This window comes from Cuculus canorus, chromosome 1 (assembly GCF_017976375.1).
Source record: "Cuculus canorus isolate bCucCan1 chromosome 1, bCucCan1.pri, whole genome shotgun sequence".
In the NCBI taxonomy this organism is placed as follows: domain Eukaryota; kingdom Metazoa; phylum Chordata; class Aves; order Cuculiformes; family Cuculidae; genus Cuculus; species Cuculus canorus.
The window spans coordinates 87,016,355-87,040,112 of NC_071401.1; the positions used below are offsets into that span (position 1 = coordinate 87,016,355).

General features: G+C 36.9%; 1 protein-coding gene and 1 long non-coding RNA gene across 3 annotated transcripts in view; one reads left to right on the forward strand and one right to left on the reverse strand.

Annotated features, from left to right (window-relative positions):
* Window positions 1-23,758, reverse strand: part of DMD (dystrophin) — a 1,193,355-nt gene that overhangs the window by 953,446 nt on the left and 216,151 nt on the right. The window lies entirely within an intron of this gene.
* On the forward strand, window positions 13,211-21,683 carry LOC128849281 (uncharacterized). Its single transcript, XR_008447297.1, has 3 exons — window positions 13,211-13,294; window positions 15,429-15,664; window positions 18,302-21,683. It is a non-coding gene; the product is annotated as an uncharacterized LOC128849281 (long non-coding RNA).

The window sequence follows — 23,758 nt, forward strand, 5'->3', positions numbered from 1 at the left end:
TATATAGTATAACAGAAGAGTGTTAAAACTAAACATTGCCCATTTGCCTTATCTAATAATGATTAGTGGATGCCAAACTCTTGCTCTAGAATTAAAGATAAAGCAAACAATTGTGATCCTGGACAACTAGGCTCTTCCTGACCACCAGCAAAAATATCCTGTCAAGGTCCTGTGGGGCTCTAATCCTTTTTGCATTCCCTGACATGCCTGCTAGCCCTGACAAATTCAGCGTAGTACAGGGTGACATCCCTATGGGTACAGCATCACTAGATGTATCACAACACTGCTGGATCTCATCCTGGAGTGTGTGCAGCATTGCTGTAATTGTAAGGGAGAAGGATGGTGCAATTCACTTTGCAACCACAATGTTGCAATCGCTTTTCCAGAACTTCCAGCAGCTTCTTTGTTGGCATACTTTAGTTCCTTCTTTCAAGAAGAAAAGTTAACCAGTTCAGCAGTTCCTGAGGCTCAGCTTCAAGGAACCAGGGATATCAGCTCAGCAACGCTATTCCTTTGCTGCTCAGAAGCACCAATCTGCCATCATCCCTTCCATAAGAGAAAAGAGCAGATCCCCCCTACTACTGTACCTGATACACCTCAGTGTCCCTCATTCCCTTACAGTTGCACAAAACCCCTAAAAACAAAACTCACAGAAAATGCCCCACACATTCAAACACACAAGAACCTCTCCCTCTCCCCGGCATGCCTTTTGCATTTTAGTAGTACCTGTCTCATTATATTAATTTGCTTTGATGTCAATTTCCACTCCCACTCCCCAGCCAAGGATAAGTATGCTCCAAATTTCCAGAGTCAGGCAATCTGTAGATTTCCATATGGTGTTCATCTTCAAACAGTTTGGGATTTTTTCTGGGCTACTTCGTTATTCTAACATTGTAGTTGATTAGGACAACCACCTATGAGAATCGCTGCCTAATGCAACTGGTTTCGCAATGGAAATAAAGACAAGAAAAGGCACCGTGTGTATACATGGGTCACTGGAGGCCACATGTATTGTGCTGCAAACAACTACTACATGGGACAAAGAAGCAGGGAAGTAACTCATGCTTACCTATCACCCTGTGGTCAACAAGACACAGATAATTTTATTACCAATTTATCTGCATGACAAAAAAGCAGAACTCATAGAACAAGGCACCATAGGTCCAGATCCAATTGAAAGGTTGAATAAGGAGTCAGGTTGATACTCAGGTCTTCCTCTATATCAGGTGCATGAAAAAAAAATAATTTGAGGACTATCATCAGTGAAACAATACATGGTATCCTGCTAACCTACCAAAGGCTTCTCATGTGATATGCTAGGGATGTCACCTGTCTTGCAATATGAGTGGAAAGTGACTCTTGGAAAAATCACATAGGAATAAGCACTCTCAGATGTGGCAGGATCCAATTTCTTCGTGACTCTCACAATTTAATACAGTTCAGCAAAAACATAACAAACAACTCCTTTGGGTTGTCAAGATGACTTTTTAAATAGTGATGATGGACATGCATTACTCTAAGGAAATATTGACATAAGAACCGTGACGTTACACTGACACCTCTCAGAGCTGAAGCATTTACTCCTCCTGAAACAAACACTTTTCCAATTAATATAAAGAAGAATGACTACCAGAGTAATAAGAAAGGCATATGATCTACGAAATATAAAAATCAATTATGAAAAATGCACTAGTTACTACAGTATTTGCCACCTGAAGTTTAGAAAGACTACTTGCACAATATCATACTCATTTGCATACCAGTGCAACTTCTCACTCCTTCACTACACAAGACAGTTTTTGAAATATGTAGAATAAATTTAGGTGAAAATAAGAATCCAAGTGAAAGAAAATAAACTGCATATCCCTATAAGTAATAATAAACATCTGAAGCTATCACTACAAATCTGGGGCAACAACCTTGTGTGTGTAATGAAGCTTGAGATGTTGATAAGGGTCATATGGTAAGATTGTAATAAAGATTCATCTACTTTAATCAGTTCTTCTCTAACTTTACCTGTAATGGCATCCCATTATTCCCACTGGCAGAAGTAGTCATGTTTGTACACAATCTAATTAATGAGGAACTCTACCAAGACTTTTAGTGCAGAAATAATCATGCATGTTGACAGTTACTAATAGCGGGAGGGAATTCTCATTCATGAGGGATAGGGCTATTCATAGCATTTAACAGTAGGCTAGTCACTTTGTGGGCAGAAATTATAACTAAACTGTTATACTGATCAGAAGAAAAGGCAAGACATAAGGCAAGGCACACCGAAATTATTTTCAGGTAATGAAAAGTTTATATTTATTCAGGGATTTGTTTTTTTTTTTAACCTTTGAAACTTCTGGACAGATTTATGTAGTTTTTCTTGTTCGCTTGCCCTTTCCTTGTCTTTTTTTTCTCCTCTTTTCCCCTTTTTTCTTTTCTTTTTTTTTTTTTTTTGACTTGCAAACTGAGGAAAAAAACCCACTAATTAATGACTGAAAATGTTCCATACAAGTTTCTACACACACAAAAATAAACATGGTAAAACCCATTTATTTTCAAAACTGAAGAAAAACACCTTGAGGAGATAGATTGAGTTTGAAACTAGAACCTTATCCTAGCTATCTATACATCCTAGAAACAAGAATCTAAAATATCATTAGAGATGTTGATGATAAAGCTATAAAGAGTTTTGTCTCCACGAAAGAACCTAATGCATGGGAGATGTCTCAGAAGAGCTCACAGAACCAGTAGATATACGAGGGGACCTGGAAGTGACATGCCTTTCTGCACGAGCGTTTAGAGGCTGGACAGGAAAAGCTAGAGCATCTCAAATAGCACAGAATGACTCTGTCAATGTTGGCAAGAGAAGGCCCGACAGCAGCATCTGCTGAGACTGAAGGGAGCTGAACAGTCACTAAGTACCAGTTTTAAGGCTGCTCTCCAGTCTTCAGAGACTGCATTCCCTTGCAGTGGTATTCTGTTGCCTACACGCAACCGATGACTGATGACACCTTCATGTGGTTCACAGAGAGGACACGGGGCACAGGCAAGGCATCTCACTGTGCTTAGAAGAGTGCCACATACCTAGATGTGTGCAACTGAATCCGGTCTAAGATCTCCGCTGGCTAGCAGTAGAAGAGAAAATGCCTGCATTTGAGTGTCTTTATCTGAAGCTGCATCTCCCTAATTTAAGCATAAAGTCTGAATGCCACTCTCTTTGCTCTCCACTCCCATCAGGTCTGGTGCTTGCTAAGGGGTTCAGCCACTACCAGGAAATTTATTCTCTAATTTTTCAATATGCTTTTAATGCCCATCAGTCTCAGAAGCAAAACATTCTCTTTAGTGAGCAGGTATTTTAAAAGAAAAACATACAAACCCATTTTACAGAAATACATGGTGCCCTTAGATAGATTTTAGAGTTAGGATTACAGGAAGGAATTAAAATTTTATATGATGTTGAGATTGATAGCCTCAAATTAGCATATCAGTGAGCAGACAAAAATATTTCAGTGGTAACAGTTATTGTTTTTTTTTTCCTTGTAGTAAGGTCAAATTAATCCTAAATCTAACTAGAAATTATTCTAGTGCACTACTTCTACACAAAAGACAGCAATACAACTATTAATAAGTTACATTTTGCATGATCTACGTAATCAGTTATAAAATAAGTAACATGGCTGAGATGTTATATACTGATAGTATTTTAATGGCAGGTGATTATTCATTTAAGAATTCCATTTAGTAAAAACTACTTTTCCATTTTCAAATTTAGAGATCCCTTTCAAGCTTTTTAAGTGAGATGCTACAACATTACAGGACATATAAAGCAATCAAATATGAAAGGAAGATGCCTCTTCAATAAAGGTAAATCCACACTGACTGAAAGTGCAACCACACTCTTAAATGTTTTTCTTTTCTTTTTTGTTTTTCCTTTTACTTCTTCGTCCCACCCCTGTTTTTCTTTTAAATAAGATACTGGAAAGGATGGTTGAAGAAACTGGTAATCATATCAAAGCCTCCATGAGTTATGATTGCCCTTGCAATTAGCCATAAAGATGGATTACTTCCTTCTCATAAAACCTTATTCCATGCAACATAACAAATTAGACCACTGCATAGGTCTAGCCATGCATATAGCAAGAACAACTTAATAAAGACTGATAAATAGGAAAGGAAACAAGCTAGTGCATTATAGGAAACACTAGTAATGACAGGATGTAAATTATTTTTGCTCTTAGGACAAAGGTTGAAATACTTATAAAATCACTAACAGAAATTCTACCAATTAGAGAGACTGTTTATTTCTATTTCTGAAGGACTTAGTTTTATTTAATATAAAACCAGAATCCAGTACCTGTGGTTTGCTTGTGGCATAGCTTAACAGAGGGACAACTGCAAAACAGAATTCCAAAAATACAGACTAGATTGCTATCCAGGAAAGAAAAATGTTACCCTGTTAGCATCTGGTGCAGCATAAAGCCATTATAATCTAATTAGGTAGACTAAGAACCAGATGCTAAGAAACTAAAACGAAAAGATGGCAACAGATTTTGTTCAAAACATTTATCTTATGAAATGTTTGCATTCCGCTGTGCTCAGGACACTGGCTGAGTTAAGCTTCAAAGGTTCAACATAATACAGATCAATGATGTCTGCTGTTGCACATAAAGATTTACTGCACACTGCCACACAATCAGTCCTCTCTTCTTTACACTCTGATAGAATTTAAATTTGCTGCCTGTGCAAAGTGGTAATAGTAGGCAATCACGGAATCTGAAAAATAATTATTTATAATTATTTATCCTTTCTTCCATGGTCCTGGAAAATTTTGCTTCAAAATTTCTCTGGAACTCCAATCTCAGTGATTTCTTAAAACAAAACAAAAAAAAAAAACAAACACAAAAGCAAGGGGAAAAAAACCAAAAAAACACCAAAAACCCCACAAACCTCCTGAACCAAATAATATGCATAACAACATAAGAAGATTTGGCTAGAGGTATTTGATTTTCAGACTGAATTTTCTGTCACTATTTTCTTCACTCAGTCCAGGAATAGATACGATTCCTAGAAAGACATTTCTTACCCTAAGAACCTGCGTTCATAAAAACAATCCAAGTCAGAGGAGGCTTAGCAAGAGCAGATTGTTCAGTGCTATGTTAAGTTGGGTTTTGACTGTCTCCACTGATGGAGATCCCATGATGCCTCTGTACAATTGTTCCAGCAATCAGCCACTGAGACCAAGTTTTCCTAATACTTGACCTGAATTCCCCTTCTTTAAACTCGCATTCCTTGCCTCTTGTCCTAATGCTATGCACCTCTAAGAAGTGTCTGTCTCTCTTCCCTATAAACCTCTGGCCACGAAGTTGCAGATGCCCATCCTTCTCAAACAACCTTATTCTGAAAGTCAAATAAACCCAGCTCCTTGCCATGTGTTCTGTCACCCAACCACCCTGTCAGCCCTGCTCTGCGCTTGCTCCACTACATCTGCGTCAATGGGAAATCCCAAAAGCAGAGATTGCACTTGCTAAGTCTCTGGAGAGCTGACTTGAGAGGAGGTATCACTTTCTGATGGTGTACTGTTGATCCATGCTTATTACACAATTTTGCCATGCTACTAAACTCTATAAACTATTAATTTTTCTTCTTAAATCTGTCAATAAATTATCTTTTTTACTCCCAAAGAAAGGTGTTAAAAACAAAAAATGTTTTACCATTTTTTAAAATATTCCTACAGCTTATATAAAATACATCAGATAACTTTAAAACTGCAAATTGACAGAACATCTACTACCTTGTTAAAGGGAGACAAAACTTACTGCTCGTTAATACTATCCTTCACATGATTTTACTAATTCAAATTATCACAACAGGGGATTTACTGCAAATGGTATTTCTCTCCCCAACTCCTTTTGCTATAAGGCAAAAAAAAAATGGTAATCAATTGTATAAATCCTGTTGAAGCACAAAACAAGCTTGAAATCTAGACAAATTCAGTTGCTTGACCTTGAAGAGCTTGATCAGAATTTCCCAGGATAAAAGTTCATGTTACATCACTCCAGTATAAAATGTTACAAAATTTTGCCTTCTGCACTGCATAAACAGTTAAGAATTTAAATGTAAATGTTCCAAGGACTGTACTGTCACAGTACTGCAAACATACCCATAGTGGTCTTAATGGCATCTTTGAGGACATTGTCCCTTGTACCTGCTTTCATCACAGACCTCTGTTGACACATCTACAGCTAAGTGCAATGCAGCACACTAACAAGGTTTGAACTAGTTATACAGTAAAGCTCTCTGAAATTGCAGAAATTTCATCAGGATGATAAAATATGCCCCTAGTGACTTTGGCAAACTCGCTGCTCATAAAAACCAGCCCTCTAGGCAAAGAAAAATCCATACACAAAAAAAGTTACTTGATATGGCTGCAAATTCTTCAGTTCTCTACGACAGGTGGGTAAGCTGACTCAAAGATTCTCAGAAGTACAACTAAGATTTTGTTTCCTCTTTCTGAAGGTGAAGGACAATATAATTTATTTTCTTCTCATCCCTACTATAAACTTAAATTCTGTTGCTGAAGAAGTCCCACAACAGAGGAGCAATATGTTTTGCAGCTAGCGGTGGAAAAGCCAGGAGAATTCAAATGACTGCAGGTCATTTCTGTGCATTTCTCAGTCTGCTGCAGCCACCTTCACCCCTTCAGTTCAACCATGCTGGGTGGTGAAGGTCCATGCCAAACTATGGACTGGAATGACTTGGATGCAAGTAGCTGTACCTTGTTAGCAATTAAGGAGCATCCTTAGACACCACTGCCCAGACAGTGGAAGCCCTTACTGGGGAAAGAGCAGAGGAGAGGACACGGGGAGAGAGGAAAGAGCAGAACCAGACACTGATGTGGTGACACAATATACAGGTTTTCAGAGCAGCTGCCTTAGCTTACTTGAGTCCTGGGATGAAGGAAAAGTCAGTAGAGATCATAATCTGATTAGTGGCACTAGACAAAGACTATTTTAACAAAGAATTAACCAGATAAATACTTTTGCTTAAAGCTTTGAATCTAAAACAGCCAATGAATACACAATATGTAGTGCATAGGTAAATGGTAAAAGCACAGTATTTGCATTATCTGGATCATTTAGAAAGACAGAAATTCCAACCACGGCTGCACTGCATGTTACCTGTGACCAGGAATAAGCGGCTGCATCTGCCTCCAGTAACTACTGATACTTCTGTCTATAGGTGACACTTCGTTATTCATACCAACAAATTCGCACCCTCTTTCCTATGTATGTGTGCCTTCAGTATTTCCAGGACACAATTAATTCTACCAAGGAGCATTTTGCTTAATCCTCATCATTTCTGAATGCCTCGGGACATCCTCGGATTTAAAAAAAATAAAATAATATGTCTGAACAGGCATGGGCTTTTATCTCTTCATTGATGTACGCATTCTTTTTTGTTAGTTTCAGTCAGGAAGCATGTATGAAAGGATATAAATAAAATTAGCTGATATTATAAATGTAGAGATTAACCCAGAAACCTGTGTCTAAACATAGCATCCCGTGACCCAGTGCTACCCTCTCAGAACAAAATCCTCAATGAACAAAGAAGCTTTACAGTTGTGTTCTCAAAATCAACAGCTTTTTCCAGACCAAAGGCAAAATAAAAAAAAGAGAGCAAAGAGGTTTTTTAATGAAGAATAGCATATATCCAGACTCCATTTGGAAGTACTTTAACAAGAAGTCTTCCACTGATCGTGGTTCTTAGCAATGACAGAAGAATAAGTAACTCAAACCTATGACATTGCTACAGCACAATTATGTAAAGTCTTTAAGCAGACTATTTATAAAAGAGAAGGATTTCTTTATTTAAGGTCACAAAGATTAGCAAAAAATAATGAGTAAATTGGGAAAAAAAGACTCATTAAAAAATATTCTTGAACAAAGAAATTAATCTTAAGTGCCTGAGCTAGTCAGCAGAAAATTCACTATCAGCTTACCTTGTTACCACCCTGGAAAACCACATACTTTACATATTATAGTCAAGTTTTTATAGCATGCCCTATCCTTATCAGCTTATTTGAACCAGTTAACTGAGATGTCTAGTCTTTTTAAAATTGTGTGTTGTATTATTCATGATGTTTTCACTTCCTACTAGCACTTAGGGGGTTAGTGTCTACTGATCTAGACAATGCAAAACAAGCAGAAAGAACAGCCTCTGCCTGAAACATTTATATTTCAAATAGCAGAAAAACCCCAGAATTTGTGCCTTCATCCGCTACAATGGTATAAAACTGGCAAGACAGGAACTTGCCTGAACATAGTTTTCTCTGTTAAAGAAGTTAGAGAAATGATCAATTTGGTTTTGAAATTTTTTGAACTTTATGTTCTTCATATAGCATGAAGACAACTAGAGAAATCTCTAATTATTTTGATAATTTTATTGTATATTTTCCTCAAAAAACTTGTTTACTCCCCTTTATTTCATAACTTCCTCTAAAACAGGGAATGATACTTCCCTGACTGTTAAACTGATTATCTCAAAAAAATAAAATATTGCAGAAAGCTTCTTTCCCTTGACCAAGAGCGAAGTCCTAAAACCACTTCATTATCTGCACTACTCTCTATTCTGTTAGATAGGCCCATAAAATACACTTTTTAAGAAATGGAAGTGGATTTCTTAAACATATTTCACAGAATTTGTTTTGAGATAGTCAAGAACATTCCTCAGTATTTTTTTTTTCTATCTCTGTTACTTTTTAGTGATAAAATTATACCTTGACCTTGTCATTATAATCTTTAGGAAGCTAGTTCAGTAGCAATACTATAGCCTTTCACCCCATGTTTGCACTGACCATGCTTTTATTTATGACCTATCTGAATTGATGTTTTCTAACGCACAATATAATCTTTACTTTAAAACTGAATTTCATGGGATGGGCATTCTTTTCCATTGGATGAGCATTAGACTTCAAAAGCCATAACAGTTTCTGTTGAAATTTTGCTTGCATCTATCATCACTACACTTAACTGGAAAAAAAAAAAAAAAAAAAACAAACGAAAAGCCCCAAACAACAAACAACCACAAACTAAATCAAACACATCTTGAAATGTTTACAGCAAATTTGCTTTCATTGGATGGGAAGTTACTACTGTGATTAATTTTAAATGGATACTCTCCATCTGCCACAAAAGAATAGTTGCTGAACACATCAAGTACCTGACAAAATACAGAGCTGAATTATGAGCAGAATGGAACAGTGCATTTGAGAAGTATATGTTTATGGTAACTTAAAAACAGACTGCTTAAGGCAGGCCACGTAAAAGGTAAACAAGGTAGACACTTTTAATAATTCTTAATTATTTTTGGAATGCAGTAAACAAAAAAATCCATATCACTTTAAAACAAAAAAATTACCTCACAGGGCTATTAATATTTAACACATCTTGTTCAATGTTACATGGTTAAGCAGCCAAAACGCATCATAGTTTTACGTAAGTTTTGTTAGAAGTTTCAGTTGGATTCTACTACTGCCTTTAATCCTAATGCTTTCCAGTACTTTCACAGGACCTCTCTTCAGGCAGAAAAAAATTGTCCTACTGTCTAACGAGTGATAAATTAAGAACCTTTTACATATACAACACTGACCAATGAACTCTACAAGAATCAGCATAGACTGAAGATGCTTAGAAGTCCATGTGTCTGCCTTTTTTCTTGGTGAATTCTCATGTAGAAGACAAAATACACCAGAGGATGCTGCTACTGTGGAAGAAAAAGTGATGACAAGCCAAGGATACAAATGACACATGAAGACAGAGAGATAGGAAGCAAATAAAATAAGAAATATAATTACAAAAGATACAATTCTATGAAATATATTCAAGTATTTTAAGACATTTTAAGCAATTGTGGGTTTCTGTAGATTCCACAGACTGACTTCAGCTGACTCTCCCATTCACAAAGAACCCTATTAAATTTAGAATTTCTAATGATAAATCCTTGCTAATTTAAATCTCTCTTCAAAGTATGTTTAATTTCCTATAGAATTACAAAGTGGTATTTCACTATGAGAGCCTATTGGTTTTTTTCTACACCTACTTACATAAGCATGCGTAATCAAATGGCAACATCTCACAAGTTATTCATACAAAGGTCCTAATAAATATATTGGGGTTTCCTCACTATCCATATTCAAGCCTATAAATTAGGATGCTAAGCTGCTAATGCACAGGCAGTTGAGGAAAGAAGACTCCAATGTTAATTTCTTGCTTGGACCTACTTGCTGAAAGAGCTTATTGCTCTCTTTTGTCTAGATATTTGAGCCTAATAAGTCTACCCAGATAGTCCAGCAGGCTCCATTACAGGGCAATAGTTAAAGCAAATATTGCCTCCCAGCAGATTTCTATGATTTTTTTTTTTCATATTGTACCCTTAGAACACAATTTGCATTCAACAATCAATAAGCAATTACTTTTTATTTGAAAAGCATAAACTCTTCATTCACTCATTGTTGAAAAGGAACCAAGAGTCCAATCAAAGACCATTCAACTACATAGAACAATTCTCCAACTTTTTTACTTTTATTTTTAAAATATCCGATTTCCCTTTTGGTTGTTTATAACTTGCCACATACCCACAGTTATAAAAGGAGAATGAACAACTGCGTTAACTCAGTTAATGGTAGCTATGAAAATGTTCACATAGGAAAACAGCTTCCCTTGCAACTCAAAAAAAAAAACAAAAAGAAAAGGAAAAAAGGAATCCATGACTTCTTAAACTATTCATTTTACTAGTGTTGAATAAATAGCACATAGTTTTCTGTTGCTTTTGCAGAGATGCCAGGCAGTTGCACAACCTTTGTTCTATTTCTGTTCAAGCTACATAGAGAAGCCTCTGAAACCACGATAATGTGCACTATTGATCCTGTAACAGTAGTAGATTATATAGCATGATATTTCTTATTTTATTGCCTAAAAATAGGGGCTTGCAGACAGGATGTTCTGGAGAGTAGCACAGAGCATGGGATGCACTCATTCTTAAAGTTGAATTTTTTTATGGTATTTATGAGTGTCTGATTCAATTTGCTGTTTGTTCATTTGATATATCACTCCTCACAATAATAAGGTCTATATGCAAGTAAGGTAATCACGTTAATTCATGATGCAAAACAGTTACATTTTGTTTTCAAATAGTCTTATGAACTGAAAATATTTGTTCAGTTTAAGAGCTGCTTTTTAAAGCCAGTAAGATACTACAGTCAAATCTGAAAGTTAATATGAATGAGAAGGACACACGTTCACCTACCCAGATGAGATTGTGTTAACTTACTCAGATTTCTCTAATGTATTGTGGTCACTGAACAAGAAGATCAACTTCATTGTCCTAACTGCATATTTTATGAACTGTGACAAGTTTGTTATAACTCATTTGCTCTAGACTTTTCTTCTGAGATTGCACAAGCACCAAGAGATAAACTCAACAATGTCAACAAGCTTGGTGGCATAGTTCAAGCTGTGAAGGTTCAATAAATACGTCCATAAACATTGCAAATCAACACAGCTTTTGATGAAATGTCAAGCAAGACAGAGTTTAGCTATATTCAGCTCAGCTTGAACTCATAAACCATTAACTGGCCTCTGCAGTTTCCAGAGAAATGTGTATTACGAATAAAGAACAAATGTTGAAATAGAAATAAAAACAAAACATTTTTTTCTTTAAGATAAAAGGTTCATAAAAGCCATTTAATTGGAAATGGTATTTTAATCATTCCAATAAAGATTGATTTATAAAACTATCCCATATGATAATTCTACACACCCTTATGATCAAGCAACCATTATTTTATACCTCTAAGTAAGGAAGGCATGCAAAAAATAGGAAGAGAATATAAAATATATTTTTAAATACCGTGAAGATACTTATGGCTTGAACCACTGCAAAAATGTTTGGGTTTCCTGCATGAAGCATAAAAAGTACTGCTTGGGTCAGAGAGCATACATATTCTCTCTCTATTTTTAAGACAAAGAATATAATAAAACTTGTTACAATGCATCAAGGTACCTGTTTAAAACAGAAGCTAGCATTATTTTTTTTGCCCCCAGTAGAGCACTGTATTACGCATACACAGTCAAATATCCTCTCAAGATTTATTTCCAAAGATATTAATTTACTGTAGCTACTTTTCAGAATCCATCTTTTGCAGACAAGTCTATGCAATTACCCTAGACTGAATGCAAGGTTGTTTTCACCCAATGGCCCAATTTCCAAGATATTTCTATGTCATCATTTGCGTACTTCATTGAATTTGTTTGCAGTAAACTTTACATCTTTCTCCTATCGTTATAGTGAGGATCCTCTTTGATCAGCTAGCATCCACTATCCATAACTGTGCAAACAGTATTGTAATTTGAATACACTGCACTGTCCATTGGCAGGGGAAAAAAAACCAAACCCAATCTGTTTAACCTATTCAAAGGCTTACTGCATGCAGAAGTTTGTTTGTTTTCCCTTCTGTATTAACACCCTGTTGACATCCTCCAACCAGTTTTGTACCAGATTTAAAAACATAATTATGCAAGGCATGGGTAACTGGCAGAATGGAGCTGGTGCTGCAATGGGGTCAGTCCCCTCCCAGGAGCCCCATCTGCCCTTAACTTTGGAGCCCTTTCAAAGGAACTTCCCGCAGCCCCCTCTACACAGCAGGCAGCGCCCCAGCCAGCCACAGATACCTTGTGAGGCTGCCAACTGACCTAAATGCCGTCTTTAGGGTCGTGTTGTTGCTGCTCTTCACTCTTTTGAATATTCCTCGTATTCCTCTACATCCAGTACTCACCTGAGGCATCCCCAGGCATTGCTGGCACCGCAGTGTCTCGCTACCTTCGTGGGGAAGCAGTTAGTTGATTTCCCCGTGGATACTTCTCTCTAACACATTCTCCAAAGTAGGAGAAACCTGGAGGGAGACTCATCGCCAGGTGCAGGTAACACGCACACACACTATCACTCTCCAGCTTCACTGGCACAATAAGAGCAGCATATTCTCAGAAGCTGGCACTAGAATTATAGCCAATTTCGTTTTCTTAAGCAACTGCGAGGTACACTCCCAAGGTAGGCAGCCAGCGTGTGCTGCACTCCCTCCCTCCTAGCTGAAATGGTTTCTCCCTACACAGGCTCAATCTACCTGATTATGTTCTCTCCTAATCAGTAATCTTAGTCTCCCCAGCAGTAGCGGCCCTTCTCTTTCACCCAGGATTTCTGGAGGGCAGGCTGCAGCAGCAGAGCAGCGGTGCTCCAGGGAAGCAGGGTAAGGGAGAAAAATTTTGGGAACACTCATGTTTCTGTCTGCGTTTTGTTTGAACACTGGAGTACAGCGTACAGCTGTGTCTGGGAGAGATTATTCATTCTGCTTTTACAGTCCTATTCAAAGAGGCTTAAATTCTCTAAGAAAAAGAGGCTACCTGCTTCATCAAACAGTAACTGCTTTTCAATGTCATTGTCTTTGTTTATCCTTTCCCTAAAACCAGTTTACATCTCTTTCATATATGACAGCATATTTCCATTCTTCACTAATTCTAGTAAGCAACTAATAATAATTAAAGAGGTACAATTCCCTTCTCCTGCTTTTTTTTTTTTTTATTTTTAAACTAAAAGAAGAGGGGAAGCATAGGTACAACACATATTACATTGCCATAACCAACTTTAATACCATCTGCTGTCTTTCAAAAAAGGCTTTAAGCCTGAATGGGTTATTTGGTTTTTGGTTTATTATTTTTCTTTTTTCTTTTTTTTTTTTCTATAATAACCAGGAAGGGGTGGGGCAGACAAGAGAACTTTCCTCTTTTCTTTACATTTTTGTCCTCATAATTGACCTAATTATTACATTTTTAACTGTTATTCTTCTGTAAACTCTCCTAATACCACGTTAGAAACTCTATCCGAATTAATTCAAAAGATCCTTTACTAGCTAACAGTATAGTTTAAAAAACATTTGTAGAGAAAAAACAGTGGGCAAAGATTTGACTGAGGAAAGATTTATCCTAGTATTTCAAGCGGGCTGTAGAGCATGTGGTCTCTCAGGCACAGTGCAGCATAAAATCATGACAGCAAAGAGACAGGAGATATGGAGACAGTAAATACTTAGGACTACTCCATTCCGGATTAGTGTGGTACTATATTTAAAGATTGTGAAGCTCTCTGAAATCTGGTGATTTTATTAACTAAACTAAACTGGCTTTTGCAGACAGTATAAAACTAGGAGTTATCATAAACCTTGGTATCTGTGTAGATAAAAATATATTATATTATTCAGCATTCATTTGATAGCAGACCAAATCCAGGAAAAAAAAATAAATCACAACCTACGTAGTAGCCTCCTACTAAAAGTAAATGCCCATTCTTCTCCGTTTTCAGCACAGAAGCCATGTACAAAGATCTTTCCAAAGGAACAGACAGTTCTATATGCTCTGAACTTCAAGTAGCTTCTCCCACGTTTCCCATGGTCAACCACATGTCTTTCCTTCCCCTGCATCCTGGATTAAGAGGAGCATCACTGTTGCTGGAAAGGTCCAGGTTTATGGTCCTGCTAACACCTCAGTAGACTCCCTCAGTAAGAAGTTGTTCCTTTCTCAAGATTTACTTTTTTGTCCAAAAACATGCAATACAAATGTTAAATACAAAGGTTATTTACCTAGTTGTTTACCTCATATCATTAAATTCAGCAACCCCCTACAATCGGCAGTTATGTTCTTTTCGAAAGGACGAAATTAAAAGTAATAGAGAAAACAAGTAAAAATACAGAAATGCAGATTAAAAACACAACCAACAATCAAAAAACCCAAACCATGCAGGTGTTGATTTCACATGATGGAGATGTTAGCATGCCAAATACATCTCCTTTTGTGCCACCTCTAAAGACAGAATATTCAGAAAAATGCACTCTTCCCCTATGAAACAGTCTGTATTTTCTACGACCCATTCCATTTTCCACAGTGAAACTGCCATGTAAAGTTGAAAGGCTGAGACTGGACCCGTAAATGGGTCTGTTCAAGTTGCTAAACTTTTTTTCCAGATCAGCTGCAAGAAAATAAAAATACAATGAATTCAAGTAGGCTCCAGCTTGAACTTAACTTTGCTGTGCTTTTTTTTTTTTTGTCACACAAAGAAATATACAGCAAATGAAGAGAGGCTGAGTAACAATCCATTCACTGAAATTAAAGTTCATTTCATGTCCTGTTCAGGATTGGACCCTGAATCAAGACTTAATTTTTTTAGGACAACAGCCTAGAACATTGTTTGAGAATAGCTTTCAGTTAAACCTTTTAGATTAAGCCATTTCAACTACTCAGTTAGTCATAAGAGCAAAAAGTCTAATTTTTTTTTTTTTAATTGCATACACTAGGCAATAGAGCACCTAAGTGTGTTTTTCATATCATTTACAGCATGGGGAGTGCCTTGGTGCCTACAGTAGAGCTGAACACATCTTATAGCAGAGTCGTGTGCAGCCACACTTCTGGAAGACCCAAAGATGCAATTACAAGCCTCCTTTATGAGCAGAAGAGGTTTCATGTTTTCCTTTTTTCACCTGTTTCCCAAACAAAATTCAGCAGAAAATTTACATGACTGACCATGCATATCATGGCAAGTTTATCCCAGCACTACTATAAGACCAAACAAGGTTAGTACGCAATTAAAAATATGGACGCTATGATCATCTCCATCTGATATATCTATTTACTATTTGTAATTCTGATAACATGGAGACAGACTTCTGTCACACCCATGTCTTGGAGACACATGCCATTTGAAAGGAAGTGATGCAATCTGTGAGCTATCTGGACTCATGGCAAGAGGGTCCACAACTTACTTTGTCACATCCAAAAGAACGATAAAACCCCTTTGTAACATGCAACTCTTCATATCATGAGTGAAATTTAGCTTCAAATCCACTAATGGAAAAATCAAGTCTAAAATCACGCACCACAGTTTAGCTCTGGACTCTTCCCTCACATGGGACTCCCAGCTTTGAAGAACCATACCTTAAGGACATCAACTCTTGTTCTCTGACTTCCATCCACCTCATGCCTAGAGCACTCAAGGTGCATCTTTCCCACTCTACTCAAACACCTTTGCCAGTATACCATGCCTGCCACACTCTTTTCCTTCACCCCACATTGCTGAAGTTTCTCTGCCCCTATTACCCAGTGGGCATTGACTTGAGAAGGAGGGTGTTATATAGAGCAGCTGTGCCAAATAACCCTATAATTGCTAAGGAACCAGGTGATGTAACAGGGAACTCAGCCTCTGAAAAATAAATCTACATAAATGGTTTGATATCAGAACAGAGATATTGTTTGTCTCTCTAAGTGATTTGAAACACAAGAAAGAAACTTGCAAGATTTTGCAAGAAAAAATCAGAGTTTATACAGAGAGTATAAGCATTCCTTACAAAGTGCTTATGAGAAAGAGCCTTCTACAGGAAAACCTGTTATATTTTTCTGTAATGGAGACCTTTTGCTACCGAATGAGCATTATACAGAGAGATACACATTTTCCTCAGGCTAAAGTGATTTTTGATAATCTGGGATTAGAAAAAGAATAGCCAGAACAGAGGCAAAAACCCAACCCAAAAACCGCAAAGGCTTTCACAAAGAATAAATTGATAAAATCACAGGCAAAATCCTGATTCCGCTGAGGTCAAAGGCGAAACTCCACTGAAAATTGATTTTGCTTCAAGATCAAAAGTCAACATCTGCTCTTTTTAGCATTGCATTATGGAGGAAGATAGCTGTTCATTTGCGCTGTGCTCAAGAGACCTTGCTGAACACTCAGAGCGTGTCTATATACTATCCTGTAAATGTATACAAATAGAGCTATTCTGTATTTTCATGTATTTTCTCACACTTTAGTATATTTTTATATATATATATGTATCTGTAGACACACAGAATTTTAATATATCCTGATATTTCCGGGTTTCAGGCTCAGCATGCATACATTTTTTAATCTTAAAATTCTGTTTTCATCAGCCTGCTCTTCCATTTTTGTACTTCCGTCTTACACTTTTTCTTGCTAGTGTTATCAAGTGATAACAGCCTGCCAAGGAAGCAAACAGCTTTTAAAACAGTGCTTTCTTAAAAGTTACAAGCTATAATAATATTTTCATTTTTCCTCTTAAAAAGGGAAATACAAAAGGAAAACAGAAGATCATTACTGCTTATGTCCTACTTGCAGTCCCTGAAACCATCTTAAATTACTAAAAAAAAATTTATCTCCTTACATCAGGTGGCTGTAATTTTTCCATTTATCCATTCACAGTTTGGACTACCTGATGAGACTGTATGTAAGCCTAACCCACAGGTGTCTATTTAATCTAATGTCGTGTTTGTGATAGTAAAGGACTGCCTCATTAGGTCAGGAAATCAAAATGTGTAAGTTTTACCACACAGTATAATAAAGCCTAAAAAATTACCTATCTTTTGCAAACGTTTTTCTTCCAAGTTAGAGGATAACTAGTGTTACGCGTTAGTGAGCCATTACCACGCTGCCTGCTGCAATGTGCCTGAAAACTAATGTATAAATATAAGAAATAAATCATTGGTGTCAAGGGTGTTTTCAGGAGTAATATGTGTAAAATTTAAGGTGCAACAAAGATCTGTTAGTTCTTAATTCTTTCCAGAATCACTTCACCATTATAATTATGTGCATCCTGACTCCATTTCTCAGGAATATTCAAGGACTACTATTGCTGTAGCAGCATGATGACTACTTGGTTGAATGGAGATAAAAAGCAGTTTCTGCTCTGGAAGAACATACTAAAGACATTATCACATATAGCATAATGTACTGAAGCTTGTCCAATTGTCAGCTTGCATTGTGATAAAGTAAAAGAAATGTTAAACCCTTATCTCCATGCAAAGCCACTCTCAAAGACCAGTCAGACTTTCCAGGGTACCGAAACACCAAAAAAGCCAACCTTATTGATAGACAGCCATCAGAAATTCATAAGATATTGTCTGCTCAATGTAATGATTTCTGTAATTTTATAACACACAGATTCTCTGAGTTTTATAATACTAGTTTGCTGTAAATTAACGCTTGCACGGAGTTTAGGCAATGTCATAATAAGGCAAGCTACACATTAAGAATTATTACAAGTTATTCCAGCCCCTGCTTTCTCTCTTGAGGCAGTGGCAGGATCCTCTAGCAGAGCTCCCTAAACTTCTGCAGAGCAGTCCTTACTGTTGCTCACTTCTCCTAAACTGCATTTTCTTCTTTATCCTTTGATGCAGTTACATTTATTTTTTTCTTTCAGCACTACAAGGAAGCATCTGAGGCAGCTTCTACGTGAAACCACCACTTCAGCCTCTTTACTACCCAAAAAACTGTGCTGCTCAATCTTTCAACCACTGCCCCTCAAAAGCACTGCTTTTCTTTGTCTGGTCTATTTGTGACACAACTAAGATCAGAACCAGGGCATTTGGGCACTCTCGGAGTACATTGGTGTTTGCTTTCAACTGAATGGCCTCATCAACCTGAGTTTTAAACCAGATCCCTCACAAAGATGGGCCCATGCTGTATCCATTCCTGGGAAGCCTTGAAGACTCAACATCATTACCAGGGCTCTCTGCCCCACTGAGAATGAGTGAAATGTAAACCCACTTGCATCTAGGAAAGCACATCAGATTTTCCCTAACCTTCAGTCTATAATTATTTTTCCCTATTTCTTTGGAAATATAGGCCTTTTAATGTCATTCCTGATTTTTGGCCTTTTCCCATTCTCCTTGATTTTATTAATTTGCCTGAAACTCCCATTTGTTTTATATTCGTATTGTCTTGTCTGTCTTTACCTAAACAAGAATGAATTATTTATGAGAAAATTAGAGATAACTCTTATATTCTGCTTTTAGTAAAGCTTATTCAGTCAAACCTATTACACAAGGATAAAGATACTTCTGTAAAGGCAAAACCATCTGTTTACATTCAGGAAACACGCATCTGCTTCAGAATATATTCTCGGTTTCATCAACCAGCACCATTACTGTGATCCCACAACTATATCCTGTGCCAAAAGAATTGAGAGGGGTGAAATACGACTGAAACCACAAATATCAAAAAAGGTAGTTAATAGTGCATCTCCAGCAGCACATTAGCGACCCATTCTGGGGCACCAGTTCTGTACAAAACAACCACAACAATTTGTTTTAAGCTTTATTTTACAGTATTGTCTCACTCTGGTACAAAGTCTCATATTGTTTGGTTTGTGAAATCTTACATGATCACTTTTAGAGCGATAGCTCCAGACTGCAGTAAAACAAACCCTTCTTCATATACATCTCACTGATAAAGCTTAATTCAATTAAACTGGCCATTAAGATTAGTGTAAATTGAATTGCTCTATTTCAGACTAGCTGATAATCATTTGACACACACGAATAAATACGGTGTTTCCAAACAGAATGACTTATGGTGCTCAGTTGGACACTGTTCCCCTCTCTTGTTCTTCACCTCCAACACATCAAAGAAATTACACAATAATTTGCTCTAGTATGCTTGTCAGAGCTTTGCTGGTTTGATCCTGTTTAATTAAACACTCCTGAGTCTGTATACAGAAAGCAAGTTGCAAGTGTTCAGTATGACAGTACAAACTGACATAACATCTAAGGCGTGGATGGTAAAATACACTAAAATAGTCATAATTTCAGTTACAATTATACAAAAATCGATGCAGAGATAGGACCTGAATCCAAGCTCAGAAAAGATTCATGAAAGAACAGAATCAGAGGCTAATCTGCATTGTTAAGGGTTTTAATCTTTAAAAGAAAAGTAATCACACAGTGATAAAAGGGGGTTTTCCCTTACTATTCTCAAATTTTTGGCCTATCCAGAGGACGGGAACAGTTATTTTTGTACTGCAAGAAAATAGGTTTGTGGAAATAACAAACAAATGTTATTATGAGTTTTAGAAGAATGATTCCTAATTCATTGAATACTAGTAATCTTTAAAAATAAATTAAATATAAGGAATGATGAAATTAGTAATTAATTAAAATATTTTCTTAATCAGTAAGACTTTGAGCCTATGCTGTGGAAACTAGTAAGGAGGTAATAAAATCAATATGAACTTGGTCAAACTTTGCTTTATTTGCAGTCTCCTTTCAGAAACTCATATTTGGAATACAAGGATTGTTATTAATCTAAAATTTATCAACCTACAGATGGAATCAGTGATTACCTTATGCAGTATTTTCAAAATGCGCTACATGTTTTCAGCTTAACTGACTACAAGACTAACGCAAAACTCTATTTTCTTGTTTTTCTGCACAAGTTTTTTTTTTTTTCCTCCCCACAGAGCAAAAGCATAGTAATGCCATTTTCTAAGTGCAGTGGCAAAGATCAGAGCTTTTTAGAAGAGACACTCTGAAGAGACATGTGGATCTCACCTTTGTTCACACGATGGAGGCGTCATGTAAGGAAAAATGTAAACATTGCCACGCGTGAACAAATATGCACTTTGATCACATGACTGGATATACACAGCATTGTGAAAAAGACTGATTTTATTATTATATAAGGAGGAAAATGTATCAAGCAGTAACTGAAACAGATTCATTACTCTAAAAAGTGAAAGTAATCTTTAAAATTACAGGCTGGGCATCCTTGACCTAACTGAACCTCATTCATGGCAAATGGCGAAGTTCGAAACCTGTCTTATTTTGACAATTTTTGATTGCTTGCTATTTTATCAAGGCTGTTAAAAGAAGGTTAATGGGGAATTACAGTCTGAAAATATCCATGTTGAAAGAAACGAGTAACAGCAGGCAGCTATCAATACAGAAGAAAAAAAAAAAATGTTATAATGATAGCAAGATGAAGTTAGTTCAAAGTAGCAACTGCAAATTTTTAAGTAGGATCAATGCCAAACAAATATTTCTGGGTTTGGTGTTCTCTCCAGATCTTTAAGTCAAGATTTGATAGATTTCTGAAAGAAAATCTGTAACTCTCATTTAAAATTATGGATACAGTACAAAAGCTACAATAAATGTTACAACGAAGTCAGTCTAATCTTAACGGCTATTTTTAACCCTAAAGAATCGGCTCCATTACAGTTTTAACTTTTCTTTAGTTCATGTCTTTACCTCTCTGCATATAAAATTAATTTCTGTAATAGTCATTAAGTAATTCCTAAATAACCTCGGACTGAGTGAAGTCCAATTACTCTTCACATTGAATTTGACTCTAAGAAACTCTCCATTTTTTTCCCCACCTGTAGATTAAGAAACAACTTTTTTGGGTTGATAAACAGGCATTAGCGTATTTGAAATTAAATAGGCAGATATTTAAACACAATAAGCATAAAACTTTTTTATGACACATTCCTTTTTATGGAGGATTCCTAATGGTATCATCCTTGTCAAATACTGCTTACTCTTGGATGTTTCCTCTTTGAAACATGGTAATGACTCACCAAATGTGACTGCAAAGACAACTCGCCTATGCACGGAGTACAACTAAGATATAAATACATAAATAAATAAATGTACAGTTGGGATTTAAGACATTTCTACAGTTGAAGTTGGTTTCTTTTTCTTTCGAAGTATGAACTTTTTACTTTTTTTCTCCTGTTCTACCAGCAGTTTTACAGATCTTCTTTAAACAAGTAGAAAGCAAGCAGGTGTAGCTATAAGACAACCTGATAAATTGTTAATCATACACAAACATTTCAAAGCTTTTTTTTTGGTGCCTTTTCATTGATCTACAATAACAAGAACGTCTAAAAGTAAAGAGGGCAATCTTACATTTTATTCTTTAAAAACAAGATGAAACTCTAGCTGTGAATGGGCACATAAATCTTCACTACTAAGTAGGTCAGAAGGTGTGAAGAAAGTTTCCAATCACAACCACTGCAACACTGACATACTGCTCCAACCAACTCCTGGGTTTTAAATTTCTGTTTGAAAACAGCCCTGAGAACTAATAAAACACAGATTTTGCTCTCCTCTTCTGTCTTTTTGCTCCCTGCTTCTGCATTCTACTCCTTGACAGCTATTTTTTCTCCTTCCTTTTCTGAGGAAATAGTTATTCTTTCCTTGATGGGGAGGGTCAGCAGAGGAAAGCTGGGGTGCTGCAGCAGAGTACCCCTGGTTGCCCAGTGGGCAGGCAGGTGCTGAGAAGAGCAGGAGTAACTTGGGTGCATGGGGCAGGGCACTCTGCTGCTGCTGGATGTTGTCACCTCTGGGCTTCTTTATTTCATACCTGTGCTGGCACAAGCAGTGTAGAGATTTGTGACCTTCGGGAAATGTTCTAATTTCACGGGAACAGGAACTGATCAGTAATGTACTCACACACATGCTGCTTGTCTTGTCACCTGAATTAGCACATCATCAGACCACCCATGCAGCCTAACGAAATGCATAATCACAAAGCTCCCCCCATTACAGAAATAGGGTTGGAGTTTTTTTGTCAATCTTCCTGATTTCAGTATATTCTTTGCCTTCCAGCTTGTATGTGAACTGCAGGTTATCATTCTCCATAAAACAAAAATTCAGCTGAGCCCTTGTATTCTGTACACAATGCTCTGTGCCACATTTACCTTGAATGGCAAATGGAAAGAAGTAGTCATCTAATGAGAAACAAGCTTCCTCAAAGATCTCCAAGAACACCAAATGATGCCCTTCTAAGTAGATCAATGTTTAGTGTGCTGTAGCTGTCAAAAATCCCACCCATTTCTGGACAAGACTTACCAAAGTAAATACACCAGGCATTAAATAACGTTAGCATCTAAAAGCTTCTTTTCCCAAAAGCTATCGAGTATTGACCTTGGAGAGGGGGGAAAGACTAGCAGGCACTCACAGCTCAATTTTTTCTTCAAACTAAGGCATATATTAAACAGGTTTTTAAGCATTAACTGAATTTCAGTACTTGCCTTAAAGAACAAGACAGAGAAAAACCTGTTCTTCCTCTCTATAGAGCGTGACTGCTTAGTGCTGAAGAGAACTGATGGGGAGCAGATAATTTAATTTATGTAAATTTTCATTGGAATTAAACAAATATCTTCCCAACTGATATTTGCAAAATAGCAATATGTAGAATGATCTAAATGAAAGGGTTCAGTTAGTTCAACCAGAGCCCACTTTCTCCTTGCCAGCGGATGCAGGAGCACCTTGGAACTTGGAAGCTCTCCTGTCTCTCAAACCTTATTGAAACAGCTGCATCTCACAAAACACAAAAAGATTGTGTTTTAACAACCAGAAAAAAGGACTCTTTTCCTATTGATGGTTTTCTTTTCCAACCATGTTTCTTTACTTTCCTTTCTCGTCACAAAGCCACTTAGCCTTGGGCTAATGTTGCCATAGTGTTGTTTCTTTTTTTTTTTTTTCTCTCATTAGGATAAACCACAGTATCAGGCAAAAGAAGCAGAAAAAATATCAGCAAAGCTCTGCATCAATGTTTTTAAACAGATATTTTAAACCAGTCAGTGTTTTGACTAGAGCTTGATGGTGGTGATGATAGGGTCTAGTGTTTATGGGTAAGAATCAGGAGGAAGGCCAACAAGGCAGATATCATGATGCAAGTCTATTACACGCCACCTAACCAAGATTAAGAGGCAGATGAAATATTCTATAAGCAGCTGGGAGAGGCCTCACAATTGCTAGCCCCTGTTCTCATGGGTTACTCCAACTTATCAGACTTCTGCTGGGGATACAACACAGCAGAGAAGAAAAAGTCTAGGATGTTCCTGGAGTGTGTGGAAGATAACTTCCTGGCACAG